The sequence below is a fragment of the Lissotriton helveticus genome, chromosome 2_1, assembly GCF_964261635.1.
Source record: "Lissotriton helveticus chromosome 2_1, aLisHel1.1, whole genome shotgun sequence".
Classification (NCBI taxonomy): Eukaryota; Metazoa; Chordata; class Amphibia; order Caudata; family Salamandridae; genus Lissotriton; species Lissotriton helveticus.
The window spans coordinates 1,254,594,581-1,254,609,557 of record NC_136059.1 but is presented as its reverse complement, the minus strand read 5'-3'; the positions used below and the strand labels follow the sequence as shown (position 1 = coordinate 1,254,609,557).

Genomic DNA, 14,977 nt, shown 5'->3' with positions numbered 1-14,977 from the left:
ATGTGATTGCTTTTAAATGAAGCCCTTTTTAAAATGCAACCTGTTTTCCTTAATGAAAAATGAGGATGCATTCAAAAATAAAGAATAATAAATAAATAAATTTTTTAAGGCTTGGTTGTGCCTACTCTTAAAACGTATTTTTTTCAACATTCACCAATGGGAAGGGGTCCCCTGGGCGACCTTCTCACTTGCAAATGCCTTACTACCTTTCAGAAGTTGGTAAAACATTAATACATCCCACTGTAATTTGATATTTGGATGGTAGGTCCTAAACAGGCCCCTTCCAAATACTGAATTGGTACATAGCTGCAAACCCAAACTGCAATTCGCTAATGCTTTACTGAACTGCAACTTGAAGGAACAGATGTAGGACTGTTTTTTGCAGTCGCAAGCGGAAAATCGGCCCGTTTGCAACCGTCAAAAAGGGTGGCGGGTGCGGTGACTCGCAAAATGGTGTTCACGAGTCACTATTAGGAAGGAGCATGCCAAACGTTCCTTCCTAATAGCGAGTCAGAATGGTATGCACCATTGTTTTACGACCATATTTGCGGTTGCAAAACAATTGCAGTTTACCACCTACTTCAAGTAGGAAATAAGCCACTCGCAAACGGGAAGGGGTCACCAGGGGACCACTTCCCCTTTTTGAATGGATGCGAACATATTTTTAAAGAGCAGGCAATGGTACCACGGACCACGGCCTTCTCTTAAAAAAATGAAACAGAAACGTTTAATTTTCCTTTTTTAAATGCATCCCATTTTCCTTTAAGGAAAACGGGCTACATTAAAAAACAAAACCTTATTTATTGAAAAAGCAGTAACAGACATGGTTGTCTGCTGACCTCAACAGGCCACCATCCCTGCGAGTGCTGGCCATTCTCAATGGGTCGCAAATTGTGACCTGCCTCATTAATATTGATGAGGCAGGTTATTTGCGACTCCTTTAGTAATCACAAACTGTCTGAGTCACTGTTGTACATTCCATTTGGCAAGTCGCGATAAAGTCGCAATTTTCGACTCATGAGTTGGCATGGTCGTACATCTGGCCTGAAATTCTTACATACCAACATGCCTTTTTGCATTGCACAGATTCTGTTAATCAGGATGTTTAGTAAATGTGGCCCTGAATACTTTATATTTGCCGCGGATGAAGGAGGAAGCACAAGCGTGCTAGGGGCACATTGAGACCCCACCATACCCTTCTGTCTTAAGCTGGCTCATGAGGCATTGACCCCCCGCTGATAAGCATACTACATTATTAGTGTGGTAGCATATGTGTTGTAATTATTAATTGTAGTTACTCACATAGTCTCTTTTTTTTCACTTTTTGTATATACACTTTTTCTACCTCTGTGGAGAAACACTAGTGAGTGACAGGGGGATCCCCTAGGTCCTGACGAAGAGGCCCTGCGCCTCGAAACATGTTGACCCACTTAGGAGAGAGAGCCCATTAACCTGCTCAATCTCTCCGCTTCACTTTTCTTTTAATAATACCAGCCAGTGTTTAATAAAATTCTTTTTTTCCACTAGGCCAGGTATTTTTTAACAACTCACACTTATATCACTCCTGACCCCACTGACACTCACTCCTAACACATAGCACCTCCATCTAAAGGTGCTCCAGCGTATCCGCTTGTCGCAGCACTGCCCCGCCCCGCAGCGGGACGGGAAGACCCCGATGATGAAGCATGACACCAAGGGCCCTTTTGGTGTGTGAGGGGTATTTTAACAAAGATGGTGTATTCCAATGACATCTGGATACACATCCACCCAATGTGAGGTGGCCCTTTTTGATTAACCTATATCCCTGATAAGAGGAGGACGTGCCCACCTCGGTGCCCATCGGCACCACCTCTTCACTCCCCCCCTTTTGATTTCCTTATACTTTATATTTGCACAACGTGGAATTTGACATCCTTGAGGCCTTGATATAATTTGAAGGCTATACCTTTATCCACCTGACAGAAACAAGTGTCAATTGGAAATAACAACTCAAAGGAAACATAATCAGAGAAAGAGAAGTGTACATTGCAATTACAATCCAATTTTCTTGAAATCTAGGTAATGAATGAAATAAACAAAGTGAATGAATACATAGATAAATAAGCTTTCACCACTCAAAGCGTAACCATTTCAGCCCAAAAGTAACCTTTTTAGGTCTCGTGTGCGTTGCAGCGCAAAACGCTGCTCCGCCTCTGCAAGAGATTTTGCAAGGAGGACTTTGCGAAAAGGGCTTTAAGCCCGCCCCTCATTTCCATTGGCTGCCGTCACCGTTTATGCTAAACGGTGGCCTGCCATTGGAAATGAGGGTTTTCTGTTCACGCCCTTTGTCATCGAGTCAGACAGGCTTGCCTGCTTTGCTGCTGTCGCAAAGCAGTTTCTTATCTTTATGGGGCCAAACACAAGGCACGACAAATTGTGTCCTGAAGCACACCACATATATTCTATGTTTCTTTTCGAGTAGTCCTGGCGTAGGGCGACACGGGGGACACTGCGCTCCCTGGGGCAGAGACGGAGGGAGAGACCAGACGTGGACTGAACTGAAGCTCGAGCGCAGGTAATTCACCGCGTCTTGCTTCGTGGATACAGGGTCCAATTCAAGTGTGTCTACTAAGCCTCTCAGCTGTAGAATTGCATTTATATTCCGTAATATTTTTAGCATAAGGAACCCAGCACATCCTGCAAAACTGAAATGATGAGTGTCCCTTCCAACGCCACTTATTTGTCGCACCATCTCCCATGTTTTGAGGGAATCTTCGCTATACGGGTATTTGCGGATTGTGTTTTTATGTAGGTTTGTGGACAACAGTACCAGTTTGTGGCTGGAACGAAGCCAATCGCAATTTGGGTAACGGTTTTTACACACTGAGCCAGGCGGTGTAAGAAAAAGTAACAGCCCTTCTTAAAGGGCATCCGACAGCAAAACAGTCAGATTCGCGCCGTCCAGGCCAAGGGAGTCACAAGAAGTGAACCCGGGTGCATTAGACTGGCCCAACCAGCAGGTTTTGCCGGGTGAAGTGTGACCGATTACAGGGAGTACCGACAGGTGCCCTGGCAGTAATCACTCCTCCAAATGACTAACGATAGTCAGCCTAAGTCAGCTGCATCAGATGTTAGGAGCTGGCTTATCTGGCCAAGGATCACACATGCCCGCTTGTGTGTCACAAGGAAGCACCAGAATGACTCAGATGGGAGGCTGGTGACTAAGCATGAGCGCAAAATCCGCTACGCTCGCGGATTTTGCGAATTTTCGGTAAATCCGCGATCCGCGAACTCTCGCGAATTTACCGAAAATTCGCAATCCGCGAGTGGCGGATTCCGAGGCCAAAAGTTGAAGCCTTCCTGGCCTGTTGTTGTAACTAATTTACGATGGCGCCGGCAAGCTGCCAGCGCCATCGTAAAATAGTTACTAAATTAGCTTCAACAGGAAGCACTAATAGATAAAATCAAGCAGGCGCTCGTGCATCTGCTTTATTTTATCTATTCGAGCTTCCTGTTGAAGCTAATTTAGTAACTATTTTAGGATGGCGCTGGCAGCTTGCCGGCGCCATCGTAAAATAGTTAACAGGCCAGGCAGCTGTGCCCTCTTCCCAAATATACCATCGAAAATCGGCTGTGATGCTGGACAGAGGCCTTTGCATCCTTGACTGTCACGAGCGCAATCCTCGTGCTGTTCCTGGGGACAGGAGCTTTTATAGCTCACTCAAGGGACCCCTGCACCCTTCGGCGCTATTGCATAGTAACACACACCTGGTCGCTGTAGACAACTCTCTGGCACTTTAGGCAGCTGTAGTGTAGTGTAGTGAAAGCACTATACATTTAGCCAACGAGGTATGGCACAAAACGGTGGCGTCTTCTTGAATAAATATGGCCCTAGTTGAAGCTTAAATTCAGTGACTCATTCATCGGCCCAAAAAAACAATCGTGAGCGTTGTCAAGGCTGGGCAGCTGTGCCCTCTTCCCAAATATACCATCGAAAATCGGCTGTGATGCTGGACAGAGGCCTTTGCATCCTTGACTGTCACGAGCGCAATCCTCGTGCTGTTCCTGGGGACAGGAGCTTTTATAGCTCACTCAAGGGACCCCTGCGCCCTTCGGCGCTATTGCATAGTAACACACACCTGGTCGCTGTAGACAACTCTCTGGCACTTTAGGCAGCTGTAGTGTAGTGTAGTGAAAGCACTATACATTTAGCCAACGAGGTATGGCACAAAACGGTGGCGTCTTCTTGAATAAATATGGCCCTAGTTGAAGCTTAAATTCAGTGACTCATTCATCGGCCCAAAAAAACAATCGTGAGCGTTGTCAAGGCTGGGCAGCTGTGCCCTCTTCCCAAATATACCATCGAAAATCGGCTGTGATGCTGGACAGAGGCCTTTGCATCCTTGACTGTCACGAGCGCAATCCTCGTGCTGTTCCTGGGGACAGGAGCTTTTATAGCTCACTCAAGGGACCCCTGCGCCCTTCGGCGCTATTGCATAGTAACACACACCTGGTCGCTGTAGACAACTCTCTGGCACTTTAGGCAGCTGTAGTGTAGTGTAGTGAAAGCACTATACATTTAGCCAACGAGGTATGGCACAAAACGGTAGCGTCTTCTTGAATAAATATGGCCCTAGTTGAAGCTTAAATTCAGCGACTCTTTCATCGGCCCAAAAAAACAATCGTGAGCGTTGTCAAGGCTGGGCAGCTGTGCCCTCTTCCCAAATATACCATCGAAAATCGGCTGTGATGCTGGACAGAGGCCTTTGCATCCTTGACTTTTACGAGCGCAATCCTCGTGCTGTTCCTGTGGCCTGGAGCTTCTGTATCTTCTTCATCCGCTGCTCTGATCGGCCTCTGACCTTTTATACACACAAGAGGCATGTGCACTCGCATGTAAGCCCCGCCCCAAATCCGCAAATCCGCTAATCCGCAAATACGCGGATTTTGCGGATCCACGATCCGTGAATACGCAAATCCGTGAATCGTGGATCCGCAAAATCCGCCCATGCTTACTGGTGACAGACCCCTGACTCATCGCCACCTGGGGAGAAGGAAGGAGGGTGCATGGTGGGAGTGGGAGGGGGGCCTTCTGGACTCCGTTTAAGGCACAGCTTGCACATGGAGCACTGAAGCAACAGGGAGAGAAGGCTGGAATCTGGAAACCAGACCCATCCCCCACCCCCCTTTAGTGTTCCACCCGCCTGGAGCAGGTATTACAGGAAATAAGCTGCGGTTAGAAAAGGCAAACGTCAGTACAACGTTTATCAGGATTGTCAGCTTCATTTCAAGCCACCAAACACCTTCTCCACAGAGGATCAACATAAAAATGTATGCTTACGAGAATTAAGATATCTATTCCATCATTTTAGAGCTCACCTGTGACAGTACTGACAGACCGACAACATTGCTCTGCCCCATATAGCCCAGTCCAACACAAAACATTGGGCAGCGCCCTCTCCGAACAGGAACACAAACCACCCCTGGAATATTCCAGCGTCACACGCCTCTTCAGTGAGGTACATCTCAAGTGCACGACAGCTCCCCGTGCCAGACAATGCACATTCACTGTAACAAGCCCCTGGTGGGCAAGGACCAGACGACTGCTTCTGCGCACACTATGGGATTCAATGGTCGGCTGTACAATGTACACAGGAACATCCCAGAATACGATTAATACTGGAGTCCATTTCAATTTAAACAAAAACAATTGGTTCGATAGAACCAATTGTTTTTGTTTAACTTTAATACCCAGGTTCTGAGGGTTACTGGGAAACCCCATTATCTCTAATGGAGTCCATTTCAAAGCTCTGGCGATAGCTGTGGCTCAAGATACAAACCTGTGAAGTGACCGTCCTGCACTGCCAGAAGCGGTCGCTCCCAACGCTGCTCCCTGCCCTGACCCGACCCAGAACTGGTATCGTTAAGATATTTCTACAGACTGCTACTTGCCGAATTTCAGATTTATTATCTCTCCGCCCGCTTTAGTGCAGATTAATTTTGCGCCCGCTCTGCTCTCGCTACAGCTGCATGCCAAATTCAGACTTATTATCTCTCCGCCCGCATTAGTCCAGATTCATTTTGCGCCCGCTCTGCTCACGCTACAGCTGCTTGCCAAAATCAGATCTAACTCTCCGCCCGCATTAGTTCAGACTCTTTCTGTGCCCGCCCTACTCACGCTACAGCTGCTCGCATTACCGCTGATTTGTAATTATAGAATTTGGGTCCCGCTCTGCTCGCACTTCAGCTGCTTAACTCTATGCTTGCCTGATCGTTTGAAGTAGCGCTCTGCTCGCACTACTGACACTTTCTTGTGTGCTAGAGTGCTGTTTATTTTCCGTAGCGCTACACAGGAGATTGGATCACTTCAGAGCGCTATACTGCCACTGTGCACATTAGGTTACCTACCAACTGTGTTGTCTGCCTTTAAACTGTGTCATTGATTGTGGGCTAATTGTACTGGCGCCATTGCCCTTTCCCCTAGCCTAACTCAGGTCAGAGTGCCCTAATCTGTTCGTGGTAGACTTGTTGGCTCGCAGCCATTTTGTTGTTTGTTGATCAACCCCGAGCCCAGTTCCCCACCACGATCCCGCCTCCCAGCTGCCCCGCCCTCCCACGAATAGTCAGGCCCTACCGGCCTGCCCTCTCGCTGTGACCGTCCTGCACTGCCAGAAGCGGTCGCTCCCAACGCTGCTCCCTGCCCTGACCCGACCCAGAACTGGTATCGTTAAGATATTTCTACAGACTGCTACTTGCCGAATTTCAGATTTATTATCTCTCCGCCCGCTTTAGTGCAGATTAATTTTGCGCCCGCTCTGCTCTCGCTACAGCTGCATGCCAAATTCAGATTTATTATCTCTCCGCCCGCATTAGTCCAGATTCATTTTGCGCCCGCTCTGCTCACGCTACAGCTGCTTGCCAAAATCAGATCTAACTCTCCGCCCGCATTAGTTCAGACTCTTTCTGTGCCCGCCCTACTCACGCTACAGCTGCTCGCATTACCGCTGATTTGTAATTATAGAATTTGGGTCCCGCTCTGCTCGCACTTCAGCTGCTTAACTCTATGCTTGCCTGATCATTTAAAGTAGCGCTCTGCTCGCACTACTGACACTTTCTTGTGTGCTAGAGTGCTGTTTATTTTCCGTAGCGCTACACAGGAGATTGGATCACTTCAGAGCGCTATACTGCCACTGTGCACATTAGGTTACCTACCAACTGTGTTGTCTGCCTTTAAACTGTGTCATTGATTGTGGGCTAATTGTACTGGCGCCATTGCCCTTTCCCCTAGCCTAACTCAGGTCAGAGTGCCCTAATCTGTTCGTGGTAGACTTGTTGGCTCGCAGCCATTTTGTTGTTTGTTGATCAACCCCGAGCCCAGTTCCCCACCACGATCCCGCCTCCCAGCTGCCCCGCCCTCGCCCCTCCCCCCTCTCCATCCACTTATGACAGTTGTAGGTTCGCGCAGCGTCCACGCGCAGCGTTCGCGCCCCAGTTGCGCCGAAGGTGCGCCAAAGGTAAGCCCGTCTGCGCCTGGACCGCGACCAGCGCCAGACCCCCTGCCCAATGCCGCTCCCAACCCCCCAGAGTAACTTATGATGCCGCTACTCTCCTCGCCTTCAACGCAGGACGCACCCCACTATGCTGCGTAGCTACCCCAGGACGTACCCACGGCCCTTTCTCCTGCCTCTCCTGTAAGTTCAACTGTGTCAGGACCCTCACCAAACACACTTCCTCCACACACAGCTCCGAACCCAAAGACTTGAAATGCATCCTACTGAACACCCGCTCGGTCCACAGACACGCAACCGAACTCTGGGACCTTATCGACACTGTGTCACCTGACATCGCCTTCCTCACTGAAACTTGGATGAACGCATCTTCTGCCCCCGACATCGCCATAGCCATACCGGACACGTACAAGATCATTCGGAAAGACCGCACCATTAAACAAGCATTGGAAATGCAATAGGTCTCGCAGCATTAGAGTTAGTGCTTTTAGAATTGTTTATGGGTTTTTGTGTAAATCTTTAGCATTTTTGTTTCCTGTAGCCAATGCTAAAGAATTAAAAAAAAAAGCCATAAACATTTCTAAAAGCTCTAACTCAAATGCTCCGAGACCTATTGCACTGTGTGAGGGTGAGGGGTTGAGGGTGAGTGAGGGTGAGTGAGGGTGAGGGTGGGTGAGGGTGAGTGAGGGTGAGTGAGGGGTTGAGGGTGAGTGAGGGTGAGGGGTTGAGGGTGAGTGAGAGCGAGGGTGAGTGAGGGTGAGTGAGGGTGAGTGAGAGTGAGGGTGAGGGTGAGTGAGGGTGAGTGAGGGTGAGGGTGGGTGAGGGTGAGTGAGGGTGAGGGTGAGTGAGGGTGAGGGTGAGTGAGGGTGGGTGAGGGTGAGTGAGGGTGAGGGTGAGTGAGGGTGAGGGGTTGATGTTGAGGGGTTGAGGGTGAGAGGGTGAGTGAGGGGTTGAGGGTGAGTGAGGGTGAGGGTGAGTTAGGGTGAGGGGTTGAGGGTGAGTGAGGGTGAGGGGTTGAGGGTGAGTGAGGATGAGTGAGAGTGAGGGTGAGTGAGGGGTTGAGGGCTCTCACAATGTCATTCAGATATAGGAGGATAGTAACAAGGCTCATCCCAGCAGATCTCCCACCACCTCTCTCTTTAACCAGGCCTGCTTAGGACAAAACATGCTTAAAACAAAATATTAGGTTGGACAATCCAGTGCAGTAACCAGCTGTGTATGGACTAGGATTATAATAAGTACCTTATAGAGGGACCTGCAAGTTTACAGAAAAACATAAACTGTGTGTCTGTCTCACCACCACTTCTTCATGAACCACACTATTAGGCACAAAGTCTAGTGACACAAGGACCGCACTTCGGTGGTCCTCAAGCACGACATGGAAACACTTACTACACAGGATCAAAAAAGAAAGACAACACAATCCCCAACACACACCCTGCATAACGCGGCTGGCTGCCAATGCAGACAGGCAATTAAGTGCCCCACATAGGAGTAGTAAGCGCTATATAAATGCTGAAACACAATACAGCCACCTAAGTGGGTAATAATCTCTTATTTACAGAACATAGAAACGGACGTTAAATAAAAATAGCTTCTATTAGCATGTCATTCACCAGAAGAACCGCTGAACTTTATCAAACCTCTAAAAAAATACGTCCCTTAATCTTACTCCCAAACCTGCTCCTCCAGGTGAGGAAAGGTGCCGCCCACAATCCCCAAAGCACAATGCCACGCAGGAGTGTCTTGCGTAACAACAAAAACACATTCTAAACTTAAATGCCGACTTATTTAGTGAAAGGAAGCGTCCCCGCAAGCAAATGCAGTCTTAAGGTGCAGAAGTTCCCAAATAAACCGGTATCCGTGGAGTGCATGGGGACCGAGGACACCGGGGCTGCAGCCCGCAAAGCGTGCCTTACATAAGCCCCCGCCCTCTTTCATAACATCTGCGTTCTGTGCAAAACGTCAGGGGAGTTCGCTAACTACCCTGCGCAGTAAAGGAAAACTCCACCATGGAGGCGCTTTAGCCAGTACTGTGCCCTGGTATATGTCTCTTACCTCACATACAGCGGGTCCCGCGGTCCCTGGTGCGCCTCTCCGAGTTGGACAGGAAGTGGCAACTGCAACACATGAGCTTCTCTTCGTTGGTTTCTGGACTGGCCCTTCCCAGCCCATTAGTGTCCCTGGAATGCTAACCGGAAGTGAGCTAATCAATCGTTTGCACGCGAAGGTCGTTCGGTCTGGAACTCACACCTTTTAAAAAGGCGTCCAAAAGACCTGTCTGTGCAATGTTAAAATAGGTGCTTTATTATTGTTATCAGTGGGGTCTGCAATAGTTCTCATAGTAAGCGCTTCTCGCCTCGTCAGGGGTAGTAAGCGCTATATAAATGCAATTACAATACAATAGTGCTATGTTTTGGTAGCGCGTCAAGCGTGCTTGTTACATATTAACTTTTCAACTTCCAAGATTTGGTGTGATTACTTCAGTCTTTGACCCAGCTTGTGCATACGGTGGCGCTTTTATTGATTTTCAAAGGACATTAATTATTCTTCGGGTGCGGAGAAAAAGCTTCTAGAGATTCAAGAAATAATTCTTTATTTAACCATGAGCTTGGCCTGAGTACAAAGCGTTAAGATAAACCCTTTTAAACTGGCACAGCCTGTTGATCGAAGGCGTTAACTAAATACACATGCGCTACAGCTAGCGGCAGGCAGGCAGGGGAGGAGGGGGGAGGAGAGTAGGGGAGGCACGGCCTAGCGGCCGTGCAATCAAGTAGTGAGGGGGCGGAGCTGGGGGAGGCTGTGGAAGAGAGTAGGCAAGGCGACACGGCGGGAGGGGGCGGAGCGGGTAAACAAAGACGGACATGCACGCGCCCGTGACTTTTAAGGTCAATGCGCATGCGCATAAGCTTAATGCGCATGCGCATTGACCTTAAAAGTCACGGGCACTGCAAGGAATCGCCACGATTCCTTGCAGTGTGGATAAAGAGTGGATAACTCGCAATACTCTCGCCTTGCTCGATGCGCATGCGCATCGACAGGCGAGACCTAAAAAACTGGAGGAGGCATCGCCATCGTCCATAGAAACACCATCAAAATTACAACCAGCTCTGACGACAATCTTGCAACCGCCGAACACCTCCACTTTCAGATCCACACCGACCCCAGGACCACCCTTAGAGGAACCCTCATCTACAGGCCCCCAGGCACCCGATCCCAATTCAGCGACGACATCACTGACTTCGTCAGCCCACACGCCCTAGCCTCCGAGAACTACATCCTTCTAGGAGACCTCAACTACCACCTTGACAACATTCTCGACAACAACACCACCACCCTCCTGGACAACCTGTCCAATCTCGGACTCAAACAACTTGTTGACACCCCCACTCACACAGCCGGACACACGCTCGACCCTATCTTCACCTCCAGCAAGCACATCTCCTTCGATCACACTACAGCTCTCCACTGGACGGATCACAGCTGTGTTCACTTCAGCTACAAAACAACCCTGACCCACAACCGTCCACAGCCCATTCCCCGAAGAAATTGGAACAAAATCACCACCGACCAACTCCTCGCATCCCTCAGCCAAAACATTCCCACCCTAACAACGGACCCAGACCAAGCGGCCACAAACCTCAGGCAATGGATTACACACAGTGCAGACGAACTAGCACCCCTGAAAAAACACCAATTGAAATCATTCAGCAAAAAGGCTCCCTGGTTCAATGATGACCTTAAAAAATCCAAGAAGACATGCCGCACCCTGGAGAAGAACTGGAGAAAAGAACCAACCTCAGACAACATGACCTCCCTCAAGACAGCCACCCGCAAACACCATCAACTGATTCGATCCGCCAAGAAATCAGCGTTTAAGGACCGTCTCGACAACAATTCTCATAACAGCAAGGAACTCTTCAATATCGTCAAAGAATTCACCAACCCCCCCGCAGCATCCAACGACATCACTAACTCCCAAGACCTCTGCAATGCGCTATCCTCCTTCTTCTACAACAAAATTGCCGACATCCACAACAGCTTCAAGACCACTCCCAATGACCAACTCACCCCACCCCCTTCTGATCCCACCCCGCCAACTAACCACCTCAATTCCTGGAACCCAATCAACATTGAAGATACCATCCGCCTCATGAACTCAATCCACTCTGGCTCACCTACTGACCCCTGCCCCCACTACATCTTCAACAAAGCTGACTCCATCATCGCTCCCCAACTCCGCGATGTCATCAACTGCTCCTTCAGCTCAGCCACCTTTCCAGAAATATGGAAACACGCCGAACTCAGCGCCCTTCTGAAAAAACCAACAGCAGACCCATCAGAACTGAAAAACTACCGACCCATCTCCCTCCTCCCTTTCCCAGCCAAAGTCATCGAGAAAGCCGTCAACAGCCAACTCGCAGCCTTCCTTGAATCCAACAACTCCCTGGATCCCTCACAGAACGGCTTTCGAGCCAAACACAGCACCGAGACCGCCCTCATTGCGGCGACCGATGACATCCGAGCACTCCTGGACAACGGTGAAACAGTGGCCCTCATTCTTCTCGACCTCTCCGCCGCCTTCGACACTGTCTGTCACAACACCCTCATACAACGCCTCTACAACATCGGCATACAAGGAAAAGCCTTGGACTGGATCATCTCGTTCCTTGCCGGGAGAACACAGAGAGTCCGACTCCCCCCTTTCTACTCAGAGCCCACCGAAGTCATCTGCGGCGTACCTCAAGGCTCCTCACTCAGTCCTACCCTCTTCAACGTCTACATGAGTCCCCTCGCCCCCATCGCACGTCGACACAACCTCAACATCATCTCCTATGCCGACGACACCCAGCTGATACTTTCCCTCACCAAAGACCCCAACACCGCCAAGGACAACCTTCACGAAGGTATGAAAGAAGTAGCCGAATGGATGAAACAGAGCCGCTTAAAACTCAACTCAGACAAAACTGAGGTGCTCATCCTTGGATCCTCCCCCTCAGCTTGGGACGACTCTTGGTGGCCTTCCGCTCTGGGATCAGCGCCCACACCCACTGACCATGCACGTAACCTTGGCTTCATTCTAGACTCCTCACTCTCAATGTCCAGACAAGTCAACGCCGTATCGTCATCCTGCTTCAACGTCCTTCGCATTCTCAAAAAGATCTTCCGCTGGATCCCCCTCGAAACAAGAAAGACTGTCACCCATGCACTGGTCACGAGTCGACTGGACTATGGCAACACTCTCTACGCCGGAATCACAACAAAATTGCAGAAAAAGCTCCAGCGCATCCAAAACGCATCAGCGAGACTCATATTAGACATCCCGCGCCGAGAGCACATCACCGGTCACTTAAAAAACCTCCACTGGCTTCCCGTCCACAAAAGAATTACTTTCCGCCTTCTTACCCACGCACACAAGGCCCTTTATAATCTAGGACCAGAATGCCTCAACTCCCGACTGTCCTTCTACTATCCCACCCGCCAACTAAGATCATCCATTCAAGCCCTCGCCGCAGTCCCGCGCATCCGAAAAACCACCATGGTTGGCAGATCCTTCTCCTTCCTGGCTGCCAAGACCTGGAACTCACTCCCCACCCACCTCCGCCTTACTCAGAATCACATCTCCTTCAGAAAAGAACTGAAAACTTGGCTATTCGATAAACAATGAACCCCTCCCTCTAGCGCCTTGAGACCCTCTGGGTGAGTAGTGCGCTCTATAAATACCTGAACTTGAACTTGAACATGGGCCCCTGGTCACCCAAGCAGACCACCAGGAAAGACGAGATGGGGGCCACAGTCTGAAAGTCCTCCCCAAACTTGGAAGAACAGACACCACTGTGCAAGGCACTAACATTACATGAATAATTGCATGCGGTAACAAAATGAGGCCTCCCTGAAGTCCCACCACTTGATGCAAATATTTCTCTTCTGCCCAAGCTCAAACAGTAAAGCACTGCTGATTTATAAACTTGTGTTTGTTAAAGCCACAGTTCGGTTCCAACTAGAGAGAGGTCAGGATATTTCGAACATATACAATTCTAGAAATTGTAAGCAACTGCGCAAACATACAAAACAGCAATTCCACAGGGCCTAGGAAAAGCTGCCTTTTCAGCACACTGGATGTTAGTTTTTATAGCACTAAGGGGCATATTATGAAGAATGGCGTTAAAAATTATCGCCGGTTTAGCGGCACAAAACGGCCGCTAAAGTGGCGATAATGGGCTTGATAATATGCCCTTGACAATTCCAATAGAAGTCCATGTTCTGGTGTGAACATGGGCCTCTATTGGAATTCTCCAGGGCATATTATCAAGCCCATTACCGCCGCTTTAGCAGCAGTTTTCTGCCGCTAAGCGGGCGATAATTTTAACGCCATTCTTGATAATATGCCCCTAAATACCGTTGATTCGTTTTTTCTAAGACTTCGCCATTTTGGCAAACTATTTGAGAACAGTGACTCAAATTGCTCAGGATCACACTGTTCGGTTAAGTACGAGTGCCTGAACACTGGTTCCACAGTCAAAAATTCTAGGCTTCCTCAAAACCACAAAAAAGGCAAGGGCGTGAGAATAGTGTAAAAAACCACAACACTACACTGAAAGCACCAAAATATATTCTGTGGTAGTGGGGAGAGGGGCTTACGGGTCCGCAGCAAATAAAGGGCTAAAAGCAGTTATGACTAAACGCATCTGTAAATTACCCTGGAAATTGACCGTTGATCCTGTCAGGATGGCCGGCGGGAGGGAGAAAGGGGTAAGCTGCATTTATGGTAAGGAGTACTCAAGGTAGGAACTCGAGGTGTCTGGCTACAGCAGGACTCCTGGTCTGAGATTTCCTTTGTAGCCCTCCACGTGTGTGTGTGTGTGTGTGTGTGGAGGGGGTGTTGAGGGGGGGTGTTCATCATTAGCCCTGGGAAATGGAAGAACACAATCCCAGCGAAGGGCACACAGCGGTGAGGCACAATGCCTCATTTCCTGGCACCTGGATGGCATGTGAGCAAGCCAGACAGGCGGGTGCCTGGCGAGCACTTCTGATTCAGACAAGCCATCAATTTCCCAAAGTAAAATAAAAAGCAATTAAGCACCTTTCTTGGAACTCGCAATTTTGCCATTAACTGTCCTCCTTCCTCCCTCTCAGCTTTTGAGTTTGCTCCCCATGTGCCCTGAGCATTTTTTTTTATTATTCTTTTTTTTTAAGGACTTTGAGTGGATCTTGGAAGCCTAGAGGGAAAAAACCAAAAACACGGAATGTCTTATCTGACAAAAACAAAAATCACGTTTTAATGCAGGAGACATGGCAACTAATAAAGAGAGGGCAGACTGCTGTTATTTCATAAGCTCACTATTCCTTTTCATGCTCTGGCCAAATTAGGATAACAATATTTACACCATTTATTTTGGTTTCTGAAAGGGAACATTTGTAATGACATTTCAGATTATCAGTCGATTGATTAGTCGTTATGTCTGTTTTAACCCGTTAACCGCAGCGTA

General features: G+C 48.8%; 1 protein-coding gene across 1 annotated transcript in view; it reads right to left on the bottom strand.

The window, feature by feature from the left end:
- The window catches only part of LOC144818611 (all-trans-retinol dehydrogenase [NAD(+)] ADH4-like), a 194,461-nt gene that overhangs the window by 39,245 nt on the left and 140,239 nt on the right, over nt 1-14,977 (bottom strand). The gene's annotated exons all lie outside the window — the stretch shown is intronic.